Here is a 16,448-nt window from a genome sequence, read left to right on the forward strand (position 1 = left end):
TTATGGCCTCCTTCAAATAACATCTTAGGACCCTGGGGTTGATAAGAGCCATCACATAATTGCTTGGGAGCTGTAAATGATTTAAATTGGTTAGGATTCTAATTACTGCTAAATGACTTGATTGTCTCCCAGAGATAGTGGGGTTGTTCCCTCCCAGCCCTTGTAGGCTCATGCTGTTAGCAGCAGGGGTTATACAGCGGTCAGGGCACAGGTGGTTGATAAAGTATGTGCCAAGACAGTTGGCCAGCCAGCCAGCCAGGTCTGTGATATGCCTATTGCCTGGGGAAGTGCCCAGGAGTGGAATCGGGGTGGGGCCGTTTGGGGTTTGCAGTGGGAGTAATTGCCCAGCGAGAGTGGGGAGCATTGGAGCAGAGGTACAGCACGCCCCCTACACACCCCAGACTATGCACAAAACACATTTGCATTTTAAAACCTTTATTGCTTGATAACACAGCACTGCCAATGAGCCTTAACCACAGCATAATGTTAACTGTGCACTAAAGGTCACGACTAAATTGCTCCCTCTAATTAGAAATCATTCTGGATGATTCACTGCCTTTCCTGCAAGCCTCTTTCTCTTCTTCCCATCTCTCCCTAGGATTGGAGAATGGGAGGTGTTGTTTCTTTCCCACTGAGTAGGCTTGCGAGATGCACCCCACTCACAGCGGATGCCCTTAGAAAGGGCCAGGCTGGCATCTTGCACTCTGACCTGAATACCGAGCAGAGTTATACTGCCCAATGAGCAGAGGGCTGGCATCTTGCACTCTGACCTGAGTACCGAGCAGAGCAGAGTTATACTGCCCAACGAGCAGAGGAGGAGCTGGCTTGTGGCTGAGTTACAGTGTGATTTCTACTTCCCCTTTGCTCCCTGGGGGAAGTAAGTTGTGTCAGCCCTATGCCTGGAATAGCTTCTCCTTCCCCCCGCTCACGCTGACCAGTATTGCCTCATTGTTCAGTGTACTCCTCCGTCTGTCTCTAACTACCTGTGGTCTCTGGTCTTATACTGAGACTGGAAGCTCTTTGGCACAGGGGCCATCGTTTTGTTCTGTGTTTGTACAGCACATGGCACAGTGGGGTCTCATCCCCAGGATGGAGACTCCTAGACATTCAAGTAATAAAAATAAATAATGGTGGGCTAGGAGGAAGGAGCCAAGCCTAGGTGTGCGGGGGGGAGTTGTGCAACTACTCTCTCCTGGATTGTCACCCACACTGGGGGTAGCAAGCACAGGGAGAAAAGGGGCAGCCTATAGCTCCTTACTCCCTTGCAAAGACTTATAAGCCAGTTTGTGCTTGAGCCTTTGTAAACTAACTCAGGGCCTTACTGTGCAAACCCTCCGGGTGAGGGACTCTCACTGAAATCCATGGGTGTTCTTTGCACAGACAGCTTGCAGGATTGGGCCTTTATCTTCAGGGCAGGGTTATTTCTGTCTGGAAAGCTCCATGCATGTGGTGCTGTGTCAATAAATAATAAGAGGAATTAATGATAGGAGGCAAAGCAGGCAAGAGAGAGCAAGCAGCAGCCTTTGAACTATTCCCATCAAATGCTGGAAGGCTGGGGGTGTAGATATTGGTTGTTAGCCTCTTTCTCATCAGTGTATACAAAGTTGTTGGGCACAGTGCCATTAAGGGCTTGCCTACCCCAGCAAAATTACACATTAGTGACAACTGGCATTAGCAACGGGTGCAGCTGGCCTGATGCTGAATGTGGTTTAGCTGCAAGCGTATCGCTGAGTTGAGCTCAGTTTCAGACAACCGTAGTTAAAACCTGCTAGGAGACCAGGCTCCCAGGACTCTGACAAGGAAGCCAAAACCCTCCCAACCATCCTCCCACCCCAAATGTTGTGAGCTATTTGTTAGGCCAATTCCGCCCCCCAGCTGCACAGAAGTGAAATCTCAAAGTGACAAAATGCCTGGCTTCCAAGTTCCCCTCGTGTTTGTGTATCACTGCAGTGATAAAACCCAGCAATGCCTGCCGTATGCATAGACCTCAACAGATCAGTTTAATGAACTCTGAACCTCCAGAACTTCACAGAGCCTCCAAAATTAGCAAAAATCAAAGGAGTTGATGCAGAGGAGGGGGGCTGGCAGGCAGTGGGGCAGGTTCATTCCATCACCTCACAAATGAATGATGAATTACGTCATTTCTGTGGAATCCAATGGGCCACGTGCTGGTTTTGCATGCACTGGTAACTCTACTGTAAGGGACAGGATACTGTGGTGTGTGTGTTCCCTGGCACATACGCACACACAGCCCCAAAAGGGTGGCACCACTCATATGTGAAGAATCCCCCTCCCACTCCCCCTCCCAGATCAGGAAGTAGTTCGGAGAGGAAGTTCCAGGGAGTGTTTATTCTCCCTGCCTTTTGGAGGAAGGGGGAACTGTATATAACTGCGAAACCCCAGCTGCAGCAGGGGAGCGGCCTCCATCCCCTGTCCCAGTAATAAACCAGCATGAGTGTTGGTGACCTTATTCAAGGGACTGGGTCTGCCTGTGCTGGCTCACCAATAAGGAGACTGTGAGATCACAGAACTGTATTTACATAGTCTCCACCCAGCATGTTAGTTTCATCTGTGTTCTGCTTTGAGTTCCTTTCTGGTTTGTTCTAGTCTCAAAGCACAACTGTAACACCAACCCACATGAATGGAAAGAGAAACATGCTTTGCGAGAACTTTCTTGTGGGCTGGGTTTTGCACACAGCTCTACCCTTCACGTTTAGTGCAGGCTGCTGGCTTGTGGCTCATTGTGATGCTTCACAACTGCTTCAGGCCATGGCAAGATAAATCATTTTAATCACAAAGCCAGTGGAGAATGCTGCTGCCTCCACTCAGATTTCCAGATGACCAGGTGTGAAAGTGAAAGAGAGAATCCCTTGAAAGGACTCAGCTGCTTTTACAGCAAGATTTAATACACCATGAGATGGAAATATATAGGAAGCATCCGTCAAAGTGTCTGTGTTTTAAAACAAGGGGGAAAAAATACCCCCAAGCAGCTAAAGAAAGCCTGCCTCAGCAAGACCAGCACAGGGCATTTCCTTGCTTTTACTTTAGATTTTCCAAGTCATGTACTGCCTCTCTTCTGTCTTTGTGATTCCCCTGATCCTTGTTAACTCCTTAATACTCCCCAGTGACCTATGCTTGAAAGACCACAGGCATATTTACAGCTGGGGACTCGCAGGAGGCCCTGTAGAAACCTGCAAATGGATCAATGGCCCCAGATACTTAAATACTTTGATTAGGAGAGAGAGCCCTTTATGGAGAAAATGGAGCAGAATCTACTCCTTTGGAGCCTGGAGTGGCATTTTTCAGCCAACTGGTCAATGCACATGAGCAGTGACCCAATCAGGAGACAGGGGGAGTACACTGGTGGATTAATGCACTGGCCCATGGAGCCCCGGCCAATTTGGGGCCTCCAGAAACTGTGTAGAAGGGGGTGGGGGAAGCCCACCAGTGCTGGAACTGTGCCCCTGACCTGCTCCTTCTCTTCTTCCCGGGGCCCCTGCCCCCTGCTCCTTCTCTCCCCCCCTTGAGGCCCCACCTCCTGGCCAGACCAGAAGCTGGAGCCGGGCCGTGGTAAGCGCCACACAGGGAGCCCGGGCTGCTGTGAGGAGCTCCGGACTCTCCACCTGCCCTGGGTGAGGTGCAAGGGTGCCCGCGAGCAGTCCCTGGCTCATGTCCCCCCTGGGCATGTCGCCTAGGGCAGGTGGAGGGTCTGGAGCTCCCCACAGTGGCCCAGGCTCCCTGGGCATCTATTACCACTGCCCAGCTCTGGCTTCCGGTCTAGCCAGGGCCTCAGGGAGAGAAGAGGAGCAGGGGGAGGGGCCCCATGGTGAGGGGGTCTAAGGCCCACCTCAGTCCCCTACTGGGAAGAGGCTGGCACTGCTAGAGGGGACTTCACTTCATGGCAGGGCAGCTGATCAACTTATCATCTCCCCCCACAGGAAGCATAGCCCCTGCTGCCGCTGCTCCGTGCCTGCCCAAGGCTACTACGCCCATGTTAAAAAGTGGGCAGACACCCCTGGCCCTCTGGCTCTGGTATCCATGGGCCCCTGGGAGTGTGGGGGGCCCAAATGTTCTTTGTGCCCAGGGCCCCAGTACATCTTAATCTGCCTTTAGGGGCGTGGCTTGGTAACCCATGCTCTCCACTAAATAAAGTCATTTGCATCAGCTCTGGGTGAAGCAGGATTGCTCGGAAGAGCAGGGGGAGGGAAGAACCCAGCATTTGCATAGTGTGAAAAGAGTCAGCACATAAATATATATAATAATCTTTCTTGGTATGTCCGTGCTCCACTTCTGCTGAGGAGAGCTGATGTTTGAGAATTTGAGTGGTGCCAGGTTGAAGCTCTGCTCCTTTGTGAAAGAATTCCACAAATAAAGGGACAAGGCACCAAGGAAGTCCAACAGTGCCCCAGGGAAGTCTATTGAAAACAAACACATAAGCCTAACTCAGGAAAAGGCCAATAGACTAAACTGCACCCAGTTACCCCCAACTGGAGCGTTTTGGGAGTCCTGGAATGCTCATACACCAGCCACACATCATCCCTTGGGCATGGGCTCCTGTTTTTTTTGGAGAAGCTTCCCCTTTTCTAAGCTCTTCCTTTGGCCTTCCTGCTGCAGACTCCCTGGTGGGAAACATGGGAGTGACCAATCTTGTGGGGGAGAAGCTAGATCCTGAAGGGGCCATCCATGGAAAGAAGACCATGTCTTCCTTTATCAGGTCTTCCATCAATCTATAAACTGGCAGCTTTCTGCCTGCCATTGTACCAGACAAGGTGAAATTCAACTCTATCCAGAGGGCAAGCGCAAGACTTATAGGCACCACTTAAGCTCTCAAAATACGACTTGCTTAAATGGGACTTACATAGCACATTGGCCTTGAACTGCTGCCTGAACAGGGGTGAATTTTATCCTCCCTAGGAAGAGGAGCTAAAAGGGGTAGAAGTGTCATGCATACTTACTCTGGGATGACAATAAGCATGAACAGTGAGTTTCACTCTGTGCCACATATTTCTCTGGGAAGGTCCAAATATTAAGTCTGGCATTTTTGAACTGTATCAAGAGACATTAGGATTTTTGTATATAAGTCTGTTGTTTTTGGCACATCAAGAACTCACAAAGAGTTTAGGTCCAGATCCTCAAATTCCTCCATGGGAGTTAGGTGCCTGAATAGCTTTGAGGGGCTGGGCCTTCGAGTTTCAAAATCAGATTTTTTCAGGCAGCTCTTCTTCTTCAGGGGAAGAGAAGAAACAAAGATGACCAAATAAGCCAACAAGGAACTGAAAAGCTCCGATTGCTGGAATCACTGTTTCTTTGATAGTATTAGAAAACTCTTTTCACTCCTTCTTGGACCTGTGCCCAGATGCAGACCGTGGGTAATGCTGAAAGCACTAGGCAGGCAAATTAGTTATTTTATTAGCTGTATTTTGCAGCCCAGTATGTTTGTACGGTAAACACATATTTTGTATTAAGCCACTGGCTGAAGTCATGCTTTTTAGCTTGGCGTGCTATTTTATTTTATTTTTATTTTATAGCTGCTCTTCTAAAAGCATTTGTTGGTGTCATCATCTGCGCTTTACATTGGTGTGTGTAGTGAGAGAAGTGTTAGAACGCTTTGTATTGAGGAAGGGCTGCCACAGCTATTTAAGAGAGATGGAGCTGCACTTTGAACATTATTCACTCAGCATTTGTGGCGTTGGTAACATTCGGTGCAATTTCATGGCACTGGTAAAATACTATGATTTTAAGGCATTTGGAAAATGCTGTGATATCAATGAAAAATGGTCTCGCCTGGTTTCAATGCAAGGATTTTCCAAGGGTATGGGGAAAAAACAACAACAACTTTCAAGCACAGAGGAAAAACTTTTGAGAATAACAGCAATTAGAGGGGTTTTTGCCCTGGGCTTGCAAGTGTGATTATTCCTTTTGTGGCAAATAGCGTGCTTGCAGCTTCGCATGATATGTACAAGAGAAACATTAGAGCCAAAAACCCCTGTATAGTTAAAAGAGCTTTCATAAAGCAGAACCTACAGAAAATATATAATTTGGAAAGGAATCATGATATTCAGGAACTGCTGAGACCCTTCTTTCAGTAATAGTGAAATGCCACCCCTGTGCAAGGGCCAGCAAAAGGTCCCTAGACCCATCCCACTTGAGTACCTTTTTGTTAATTAATCCCTGTTTGCAACATGTAGTGCTCCTCTGTGTAAAGACTAAACCTTATTATTATTTATTGTAGTTGTTTTTGTTCTTTGAGGTTTTATAGCCCTCTAACAACTGCCTCCCCGCCCCATCCTGCAGACTCCGCTCTTATTACATGCTTGGAGAAAGAAACAGAAAGGGGCTTGAGGTGAGATTTGTTAAAGCTGCTAATTAGCCAGTGCCATAGCATTAGAATTAAAGTACACTCTCTAGGAGGACTCCTGAGTTTTCTTTCCCTGCATCTGAGACACATGCTGAATTTACCGTCCGAGAACAGTGGCAAGCGAGTGATGTTGATAACCTCCGGTGCTCTCCTTGACAATCCGGCTGAAAATGGATTGGTATGAGAGCCTGGCTGGAACTGAAGATTCTGATCTAATCTTTAAAGTTTTTAACAAGATTGCCAAACTAATTCAACTAAATGTGAAATTTGATCAGGAAAATTCCCCCTCCGGAGCCCTCAGGCTGGGGAAGAAAGGAGAACAACAGCAGCACTGTTGATGACAAAATTCAATCAGCGTTGAACTGCCATTGATTGCTTTGATTTGGTGTGTGTTTATCTTTTAATTAAGCCATTCTAATCTGTTTTATTTTGTTTATTTTTGTCCTCTTTCCCCATGCGTAGTTTGGTGGCAGCTGTTCTGTGGGCCCGACCAACTAATTCTACAGCACTATAGCTCTTATAGATAGGCTTGGAATGATTAGATTTTTTATCAGTAAATGTCAGCAGATGTCGATTTCACCGTAGACAAACAAACCAACAAAAAAAATATGTCCATCTACAATAATCAAAATTTACAGCTAGGCAAAGTAAGAAAAATGCTGTTTAAGAACTTATTAGAGCTTGATTTAAGTATATTTACTTTGTATATTTTGACGTGATGTTGACAATTTGTGTTTTTATCGCTTATAAAGCTTTGTTTTTTAATCCTTGAGGGGACCATTTAGGGATCTGGGGCAAAAATCTGCCTGGGACAGTACTTGGTCCTGCTGTGAAGGCAGGGGACTGGACTCAATGACCTTTCAAGGTCCCTTCCAGTTCTATGAGATAGGTATATCTCCATATAATAAATCTCAGTATTTACTATCATCATATAATTATTTTCTGACATCATCACCCTGTAATTTCTCGCTAACGGTGTGAAAATCTGAATAAATCAAAATAGAAAAAAAATGCTTAAACCCCATAATTTCCTGCAACTTTGAAAATTTAAATAGATAAAAATTAAAATAATAAAAAAAAATAATAGAATTTGGCCAAGTTTACTTATAGATCAGGGATTTTAAACCTTTTTTCTTTTGCGGATCTCTATAAAATTTCGAATGAAGGTGTGGCCCCCTTTAGAAATCTTAGATATAGTCTGCGGATCCCCAGGGGTCCGTGGAAAACCATTGTTCTATGGTAACGACAACCTTTTGTGGACTTCTTACATAGTCTGCTGACCGCAGGTTGAAAACCACTGTTATAGAGCATGCTGTAGGGGAGATACAATGGTAATAGCGGTCTCAGAAGAAGATAGCTATTATTAATATTAGTTATGGATATCACAGTAAGCTCTAGAAGTCTCAGCTGAAATCAGGGGGCTTATGCTATGCACTGTCCAAAGAAGTAGTTTAGTTCCTGCCTCAAAGAGTTTATATAGACTAGACAAAGAATGGGAAACAGAGGGTCATGCAACAGGTTAGTAGCAGGGCTGGGAATATAGCCCAGGTATCTTGAGTGCCCGTCCAGCTCTATTAGCTGAAGGTAGAATCACAGAGTTTAAGGCCAGAAGGGACCACCAGATCATCTAGTCTGACCTCCTAGATCGGGCTAGAAACCATAGATGCAGATGCCCACTTTATACACTTCCTTTCCTTGATGAGGCTGACATGCCATGATTAAAACTTTGTTTCTTTTCTGTGTCTGGCATAAGCCTCTGCATAAAGAATTCAGCCTGAAGCGTGGACATTTCACTTCATATAATCACAGTCTGTTCCCTCATGGGAACTTGCAACAATGAAGAGATTGTGAGTGGGATGGATGGAGATCCGAGCTCTACTGCAGGTTAGGTCAAAAGTGTTGCAAGTCTGGCACGTTTCAGTCTAGTACTAAGAGGTTCTTGTCTAAATCATAATACCACAGCACCTGGGGTTCTCAAACCACATCTTAATAGAGTAATAAGGGACGGAGATGTATAGTGGTTACTGTCACACCTACTAGTCACAATTATATATACTTAGATTGTTAGCTCTCAGGAGCAGGGGTTGTCTTTTTGTTCTGATTGTACTGGCCTAGCACAGTAGGGTCCCAGGCTCTGACTAGAGTTCCTAGGCACTACAGCTATACAAATAAATAGTAATAATAATATAGACCATCTCCCCATTCATTCAAGAAACTGCATGTAGCAGCTGCAGCCATTGCTCAAATGGCAAAGTAATGTTAGGGAAATATTTGATGTGCTTTTAGCTGTCTTTTAATGCAATTTTATAGCTGGCAATAATGAAGAGGAGCCAGAACCATATGACCTTCCATTTCTCTCTAAATGATCACCAAGCTCTCCGGGGACCACAGTTTGAGAACTGCTGCACTAGCCAATTCAGCATCCTGGGCTATTGATCCACTGGAAGAGGCCCTGGGCTGAGAGGACATGGGGTGTTGTAAGTCAGGTTTGAAATGACTTGTGTGCAGGGAGCTTGCACTGCACCGGACATTACTGTGACAAGCACTAGCTATTTCTAACAATCCATCAGAATCAGGAGCATGAAATTCACTAAGTTTCTTTAACAAACAAACAATCATACAAAACAAGGGAGGTGGACAGATCTGCAGAGAAGAGAAGCCCAAACATCATGTAGAAAGTACAGTGAGGAGACAGAGGTGGGGTAAGGTCTAGGTGGGAAGAAAGATAAAAGGGAAGTTGCTGCTACATGCAAAGGGACCAAATTGCACCCACGGGTGTATCTGCGCAACTCCAGTTGAAGTTAGTAGGCGTTCGTACTGTAACCAAAAGGCAGAAAACCCTTTAATTCACTTTCCATTTCAGTCTATTGAGATCAGCCATGGGTGTTAAATAAATACCAGAAGATAATTAAAAGCATTAAGGACTAAAAGCTGTGTCATTCTGTAATAGTCAACTATTAAAAGCGTCTGAATTAAGTCCTGACTTGTAATGGGCACGGTATCTAATATCATCGTTGCTAGGGCATTAGACTTTATGTCGCTTTGCGTTTCTAATAAGCAGGTATGCTGCTTTATTATTCAACGGCTAATCCTTGCATATGTTTTTAATCATCACTTGGCATTTATAATCCAATGTTGTATTAAACCTAAAGCACTGAATAAGAGAGGCATGTTTGATTTGAAAATGATGTGATGTTTTGGGGAGATGGAGGAAGGGGTTCTTCTAAGATTCCCCTCCTTCACTCCTCCCTTTCGAGGAGGCCCTTATGTCATGGTGAGTGAGCCTCTCTCTGGAACCTGACACTGTTGTACCACTGTTGGCCAATGGAAGCTGCCTGAGAGCAGGGCGCAGTGCTCCCTTCTCCCATGGGCTGACTACAGTGACTTTGCAGCACCCTAGCTCTTGATAGAGTCCAGATCATCCACACAGCACATCAAATCAATCCTCAGGGATGGCTGAGCTCTGTTGGGTATAGGACGTGAGAGGGACTGGAAGTGGGGGCAAAGATGGCTGTATGTCACCTTCGAGCTTCCCTAATACCTATGGCTGTCACTTCAGCCCTTAGCACAAGTTAGAGCAGCCTGAGCGATGCTCTAACTTATGACAGACTTCAGTGCCCCCAAAGATCCAATGACAGGAATGTCCAGAGCATGGTGCTACACTATGGCCCTACTGCCCTCCCTGACATGGGGGCTGGTTTATGCCAACTAGGGATTTCCCTCACATCAGGGAAATCCCCAGCTAGCCACTTTGAAGGCTCTTATGTGCTGCCAGTGGTGCAAAGCAGCTTTTTCAAGGACAAACCTGGCACCTAGACGTGATTATTTGAGCATTGCAGAGATATGGAATTGGTAGGGTGTTTGATTTAAGGTTTAGTTTGGCCCTGTCTCTAGTTTTCAGTAATCACTGTTTAATTTTTTAATTGCAAATCATAGCTGAAAGTGTTGTCACATAAACCTATTCAAGACATCCATTGTAATTGAAACCACCTCACCAGAAAAGACAATGGAGTAGGAAAGGACCAGTCAAGTAGGATACCACCTGTCCACGTTTTGCCAGTATTCTCTCTTTCATGAGGTAGCTGTCCTTGGAAATCTCTCAGGGTGCTCTGTACATACTGCCAGCTGTTCAGTTTTATGAGCTCAGGACATTCCTGGATGTCCTGGTCTTTTGTACCTCAGAGGTGGCAACCCTAGGGGCAAGTGAGCAGCGTGAAAAGGCCCAAAAGCAATGAGACTTCTTAATGAAATGATCTGAATGTTACTGAGAGTAAACTGGGGGCAAGTGACTCCTGTAAACCTCAATATTTGAGATGAAGACAGAGCTATTTCCTTGTTCTCTTGCTGCTTTGAGCCTGTTTTTTAAGAAGCCATCAGGGTGCAGGGCTCAAAATCAAAAGTCTGGAATGTTCTACAGCAACTTTAATGCTAGGCCACAACAAATTGGGTGGAGGGACATTAAGGCTTCTATCCTAGATGGGTGCTCCCACAATGTTCTCAGTGTAGGCTCAGGGCCTGAGGCTGTAGCTCCGTTTAGTGAGCAGGCATTCGGGTTGCTTTTCTCTCTCAATAGGTCCAGAGCTGCTCCCACTGAAGCCAGTGGAAGTTTTGTCATTGAGGACCAGCACCTACATGTGCATGGATGTGAGTAGGAATAGAGCAGAAAAAGACTCACTATTCAGCAACCTGGGAGTGGAAGAGGCTGCAACTGAGAACCTAAAGAGAAGGGGGGAAATCGTGGAGAGAGCCATCACAGTCTATCTGAGTTTCTGGACTATAATGATTGAGAATGGGCATGGCCAACAAGAAATACAGATGGGAGAGAGAGGCTGCCATGGGGAAACAAGGGCATGTTCAATTGTTTACACGAGCTAGCTAAATACACAGCGTAGTAGCACAAAAAAACATGGAGGAACAAGGCGTTCCAATGTGTGATTGAAAAACATTGCTTAAGTCGTTTTATAAATGAAGGCCCCCATTCTGCTGCCCTTCCTCACACTGAGTGATACCTTATTCCATGAGCAGTCCCTTTACATGCAGTCACTCTACATGTGAAGTAAGCCACCATTCAGCTCGAGGAAGGGAGGCGGAATCAGCACCATCTCCCATGCAGTGAAGCCCAAGTCCAATTTAGTAGGGTGGATTTTTTAAAATGGATTCTTCCAGCTCTAAACAGCAGAGACTCACACCCTGGAGCCTAACCATAAACAGGTCTCTTCATGCACCCAATCATGCACCCGTACCGTTTGTGCTCTAATGGGCTTGTGTGCAGAACCTACACTGCATTCCAAGTTTCTCCCCTCACCCCTACTTTGATCATTCAGCAGAGGGAGGATTGAGTTAAAAGAAGCAATTAAGTATTTAACAGTTGGAAAAACTTCCCAGATTTCTACAAAAATAGGCAATTTTACCAACAGGATCATCTTTTGCCCAAAAGAACATGAAGGGTCCCTTTAAGGAAAAATATTTATGAAGAACCAGTCATAGAACTGCAGATAGCGTTGGAAAATATCTTCGGAGCCAGCCAGCCCAATCCTCTGCAGCTGAGTCAATGACAGTTGCGGAAACTCAGCACCTTGCTGGCTCAGGATTAATTTCCATGCTCCTTCACTGCCTTTTACACCCATACACACAAACTACATTAAAATACCATTAAGGCTGCAAAGTCAAGCACTCCAAAGTTAAGAATGCCAGCATGAAGGTTGCCTGTGCAACTTTCATTTGGCCTCCTTGTGCATATGCATTATGATACAATCTTACAACCTACATGCTCTCAGCCTGGCATATCCTGCAGCAGCCCAGAGCTGCAATTGCCAGGAGAAATCCTGTTCAGCCCCAGCCTGGAGCCTGCCCAATGTGGACAGAACCTTTGTGGATTTTAGCTGCCAACATCTAAGAAGTCTCTACTCAGAGGTACAAACTGTGATTTTTCACTGGTTTATAATTTGGCCAAATTTAGGGCAGATTTTCACGAGGCCAGAAAAAGGCGCATCCCTGACACAAAGGCTGCCTCCTGCTAGGTTTGTTCCACCCCTGGGGGGTGCTAGATTTTTTCAAAGAAAAGGTCACTAGACTTTTTTTATGCCGGCAAATAACCTTCTTGGAAACAGCTAAACCATTTTGGCTGAAATTTTCCAAAAAATAAATTCAGCTTGAGGCAGACACCCGGCATGGAAAATTTCAGCCTGAACAGTTAAAGTTTGGCAAAGTCATAAGCAACTGAAAGGGGATCTGATAACAGGAAGTGTCAAGCTACCTGCCATTTATAATTAAATTCCACCAGTAAGGGGTCAATCATGGCTTTATGAGAAGCTCTGGGGCAGCGGGAAGTTGTGCTGCTCCAAGAGCAGACTAGGACACAGATTGTGATTTGAGGACTCACAATCTACATCCTGGTTTCCTCGTGCCCCAGTGGGGGGAGGTATCCAATGCCAGTCTCACATCTGGTGCAGGGTACAGCCCCTTCTGCACTGGCCAGCGTGCTGGGGATGAGAGTGCCAATGCTCTGCCTCTTCCTCCCCCATATCCCACCTCTTCCCCTCCCACAGGTGATCATAGCAGCTTCACAGAGGGTGTTCTCCCTTCTGCATAGGTACCTGTGATATGAATAACCATTGCAGGGGAAGAAAGGGGGTGGCTTGCACCCCCTTACTCGGTTGTGTGTGCATGCAGGATGGCCACAATCTCACCCTGAATTTGAAAGCAGCAGAAGAAATTGGACCAGCAAAGTAAGTCAAGGAAAAGCAGCAGCTGCTCTGTTAACGCGTGTGGTAAACCAGAGACAGGCGAGAGCACTGCAGGGCTGCTGAGAGCCCAGACTAGAAAATTGGTGACAGACGAGGTTGCTGTTACTGAGGGTCCCAAACAATTTCTTTGCCTCAGCGGACACAAATGAAGCAGCAGGTAACATCCCAGACACAGAAACGTGTTTCCTGGCGAGAAAGAGGGAGAACTGTTAAATTGGCTCTTCCAGATGAAATGGCCATTACAGCTGATAGAACCATTCAAAACCTCCAGAAGCTAACAAAGCCCCAGGTCAAGAGGGCTGCAAAAAGCAGCGCCTATATTTAATCCAAGAATAAGGAAGGATTCAGGGAACTGCTACCATAAACTTGACATCAGCTGTGTGGCAAAGGCACCAGAAGCAATGATGAATGAAATTGTTAGCTCGCTTAGCAATGCAGCAGTCAGGGACAGTCACTGTGGATTCCTGGCATGAAGAGCCTGTCTGATCACCTATCTGATTCTTTTCATAGGCCACAGGATAGTTCAAGTATCCGAGCATGGGCCACTGAAATGCTGGTCTCAGGAGGGGCCAATGCAAGCTAATCCATAGGGGGCATTCTATCCCTGGAACATTTATGAAAACAAGGATGATAATGATGAATTCTTGGCTATGTTGAGACCCGGGATTTATCTGAGCTGATAAAGAAATTGATTTGGTTTTTTTAAAAAAAAGCATTTAATCTAAAATCCCCTGTAGATTCGACTCTGAGTTCATTTTTTGATCATAGAAATGAAATAACTCCGGACTTTGCTCTTTTCAGAAACTACTGACTCTGATGAGATGGAATGAAAGCCATTCCCCTTCCCCCCCTCTTATGTTCTGCTGGGTTTCAAGAGGCCACAGAGGCTAGTTTAGAATGCTAGTCACTTGAGATGACACTAGGCTGGATGGAGATCCTTGGACAGACACTGGAAATGACCAGTTTCAGCAAAATCAAAGGCAAGAAAGTTTGACATCCTATGGAAATGGGTTAAAAAGTGAGTGAGGGACAAAGAGCATCAGAAAAAGGGAAGTCCAGTGACACAGGGTGGAGGAAGCACTTCAGGAGGCTGTATTGGAACTAGCTGCTTGCCTTTGCCAAATTCTGCTCCCAGGGACTGATCAAAGCCCATTAAACTAACCCATTGGCTTCAGTAACCTTTGGATCAGGCCTTCATTTGCATGCATTCAGCACTGATGACCTCCATGGGGAGTATAGGCAGGGCATAATCTGGCCCCTTGTCTATAAATTGAGTGTGAAGGTGGTATAATTTTCTGATAGCACAAACATTGGCCAATGGAGACAAAAAGGAACGGAGCCGGCAAACACCATGACCTGCTGTACATACTGAGGAATTCAGCGTGGAGGAGAAATGTAAGGTAATGATAACATCTATCTCTTCTAGAGCATTCCTTAGCAGCAGCTCCCAAAGTGATTTGCAAAGGGAGGTCAGTATCATGATGACACCATTTTACAGATGGGAAACCAGACACAGAAAGGGGAGGTGACTTGCCCAAGGTCACCCAGCAGGTCAGCAACAAAAGTGGGAGTAGAGCCCAGGTCTCCTCTGTTCTAATGTAACCTCTAGGCTAGGGCCTAGAATGATAGTATACACCGACTCATGCATTGCAGGTCAGAGCACACACCAGGCAAGAGACTGGGAGAGGGCTCTTCAGTGGTAGTGTGAAGCAGGCAGCGCTATATAAAGTGAAAGGGATGACGTCCTCAGCTGCTGTAAATCGTAGCTCCATTTGGCCCAAGGCTTCAGTGAGTACATATGGGATTAAGAAGCAGGCAGAAGCCTCCTCAGCATCTCTCCCTAATCCTGATCATGTTTGTGGGTAGTAGAGTGAACAACAATGAAAATAAACAAGCCCTCTGGAAACCACAGTGCTCTTTGGCTTGGGCTCTAAAATCTCCAGCTGTGCAAAAAGTTTCCCCCATAGACTGAAAACCATCACTGCACGCATGCCTTCCTGCTCAGCCCACTGCTGTGAATTTCAGTTTGAGAGACAGCATGCTTTCCACCTTAAATTGTATAAATAAGACACTGTTTTTATCTGGGTCCCTTTTTAAGTCCGGTCTTCCTCTTCTGGAACAGGCATGCCCTTTCCACGTTCTCTGCAAGCTTACAATGGACTCCCTCTTCTAAGTGACCAATGTGTTAACAAAGCTGGCTCCCAAACCAAACCCTGCCACAATCTGCTCAGCCCATTCATCTTCCTGCCTATTTACCACCCTATGTGTATTTTGGATTGGCCCCTCCCTCCTGATTTGTGCTTATTTACTGCTGTTTTCTGACCTTGGTCAGCAGTCCAATAGTTTTTAATCCAATTGCAAATGCCACCCTCAATAGGCTATGCACCAGATGGATTTATGAGGAAAGATTAAGGGAACTAACAAATCAGGGGGACATGATAACTTTCAAGTATCTGTGGAGTGTAAACACCAAAGGCATGATTCTGCTTTCCTTTTGCTGTAAATGAGCAGCCCCATTGAACCAATGGGTTTGTTCACAGAGGCAGGTGTTATTCAATGCAAGGATGGAAAAATCAGGGCCCTAGGAGAGGGAGGAATTGTTTAGGGTGCAAAGGGTTTTTAAATAGGATTAAAAGGATGAAAATGACAAATGGAACATTTAGGCTGAATATCAGGAAAAGTTGCCTAATGCTGAAAACGATTAGATTGTGGAATAATCTCCCTATGGAGCTGGTGGGAGCATTGTAAAACCAGATGGGACAAAACTCTGAAGAATATGCAATAGGGAATGGTTCTGCATTCTCAGGGGACTGGATGAGGTAACCTCTGGGCCCTTTCCATCACTCATTTCTGTGATGCTATTAGAATAATGTAACCTGATATCTAGTACCGCAGCAAAAGCCTTTCAGGAAGTCCAACTGTATCATGTCTGCAGCTTCATCCCTGTCATCTCTCATTGTTATTGCCTTGGAGAAGTTAATCAGAACTGCTAAGAGAACAGATGTTATTGTTGTCAGTTTTGAGTCCATGTTCTCTGCCAGGCCCTTTGGGTAGATTTTTTAGCCATATTTTATATTAGAAGTGGGTAGAGATGGCTGAGATATTTCAAAGAGTAATTTCCAACTGACATAAGCTTAGGAGAGCTTCAGGGCAATCAGCCGGATGAGTTTACTGTGAGGCAGCATGGTGAGACAAAGGGACTGGGAATCAGGAGACCTGGCTCCTGATTCCCAGCCACTGACTGAATGAGGCAAGTCATTGAAACACTCTGTGCCTTAGTTTTCCTATCTGCAAAACAGGGATAAAACCAACCACCTATCTTGGTAAAAGACTTTAAAATCTTC

This window comes from Emys orbicularis, chromosome 1 (genome assembly GCF_028017835.1).
Source record: "Emys orbicularis isolate rEmyOrb1 chromosome 1, rEmyOrb1.hap1, whole genome shotgun sequence".
NCBI lineage: Eukaryota > Metazoa > Chordata > Testudines > Emydidae > Emys > Emys orbicularis.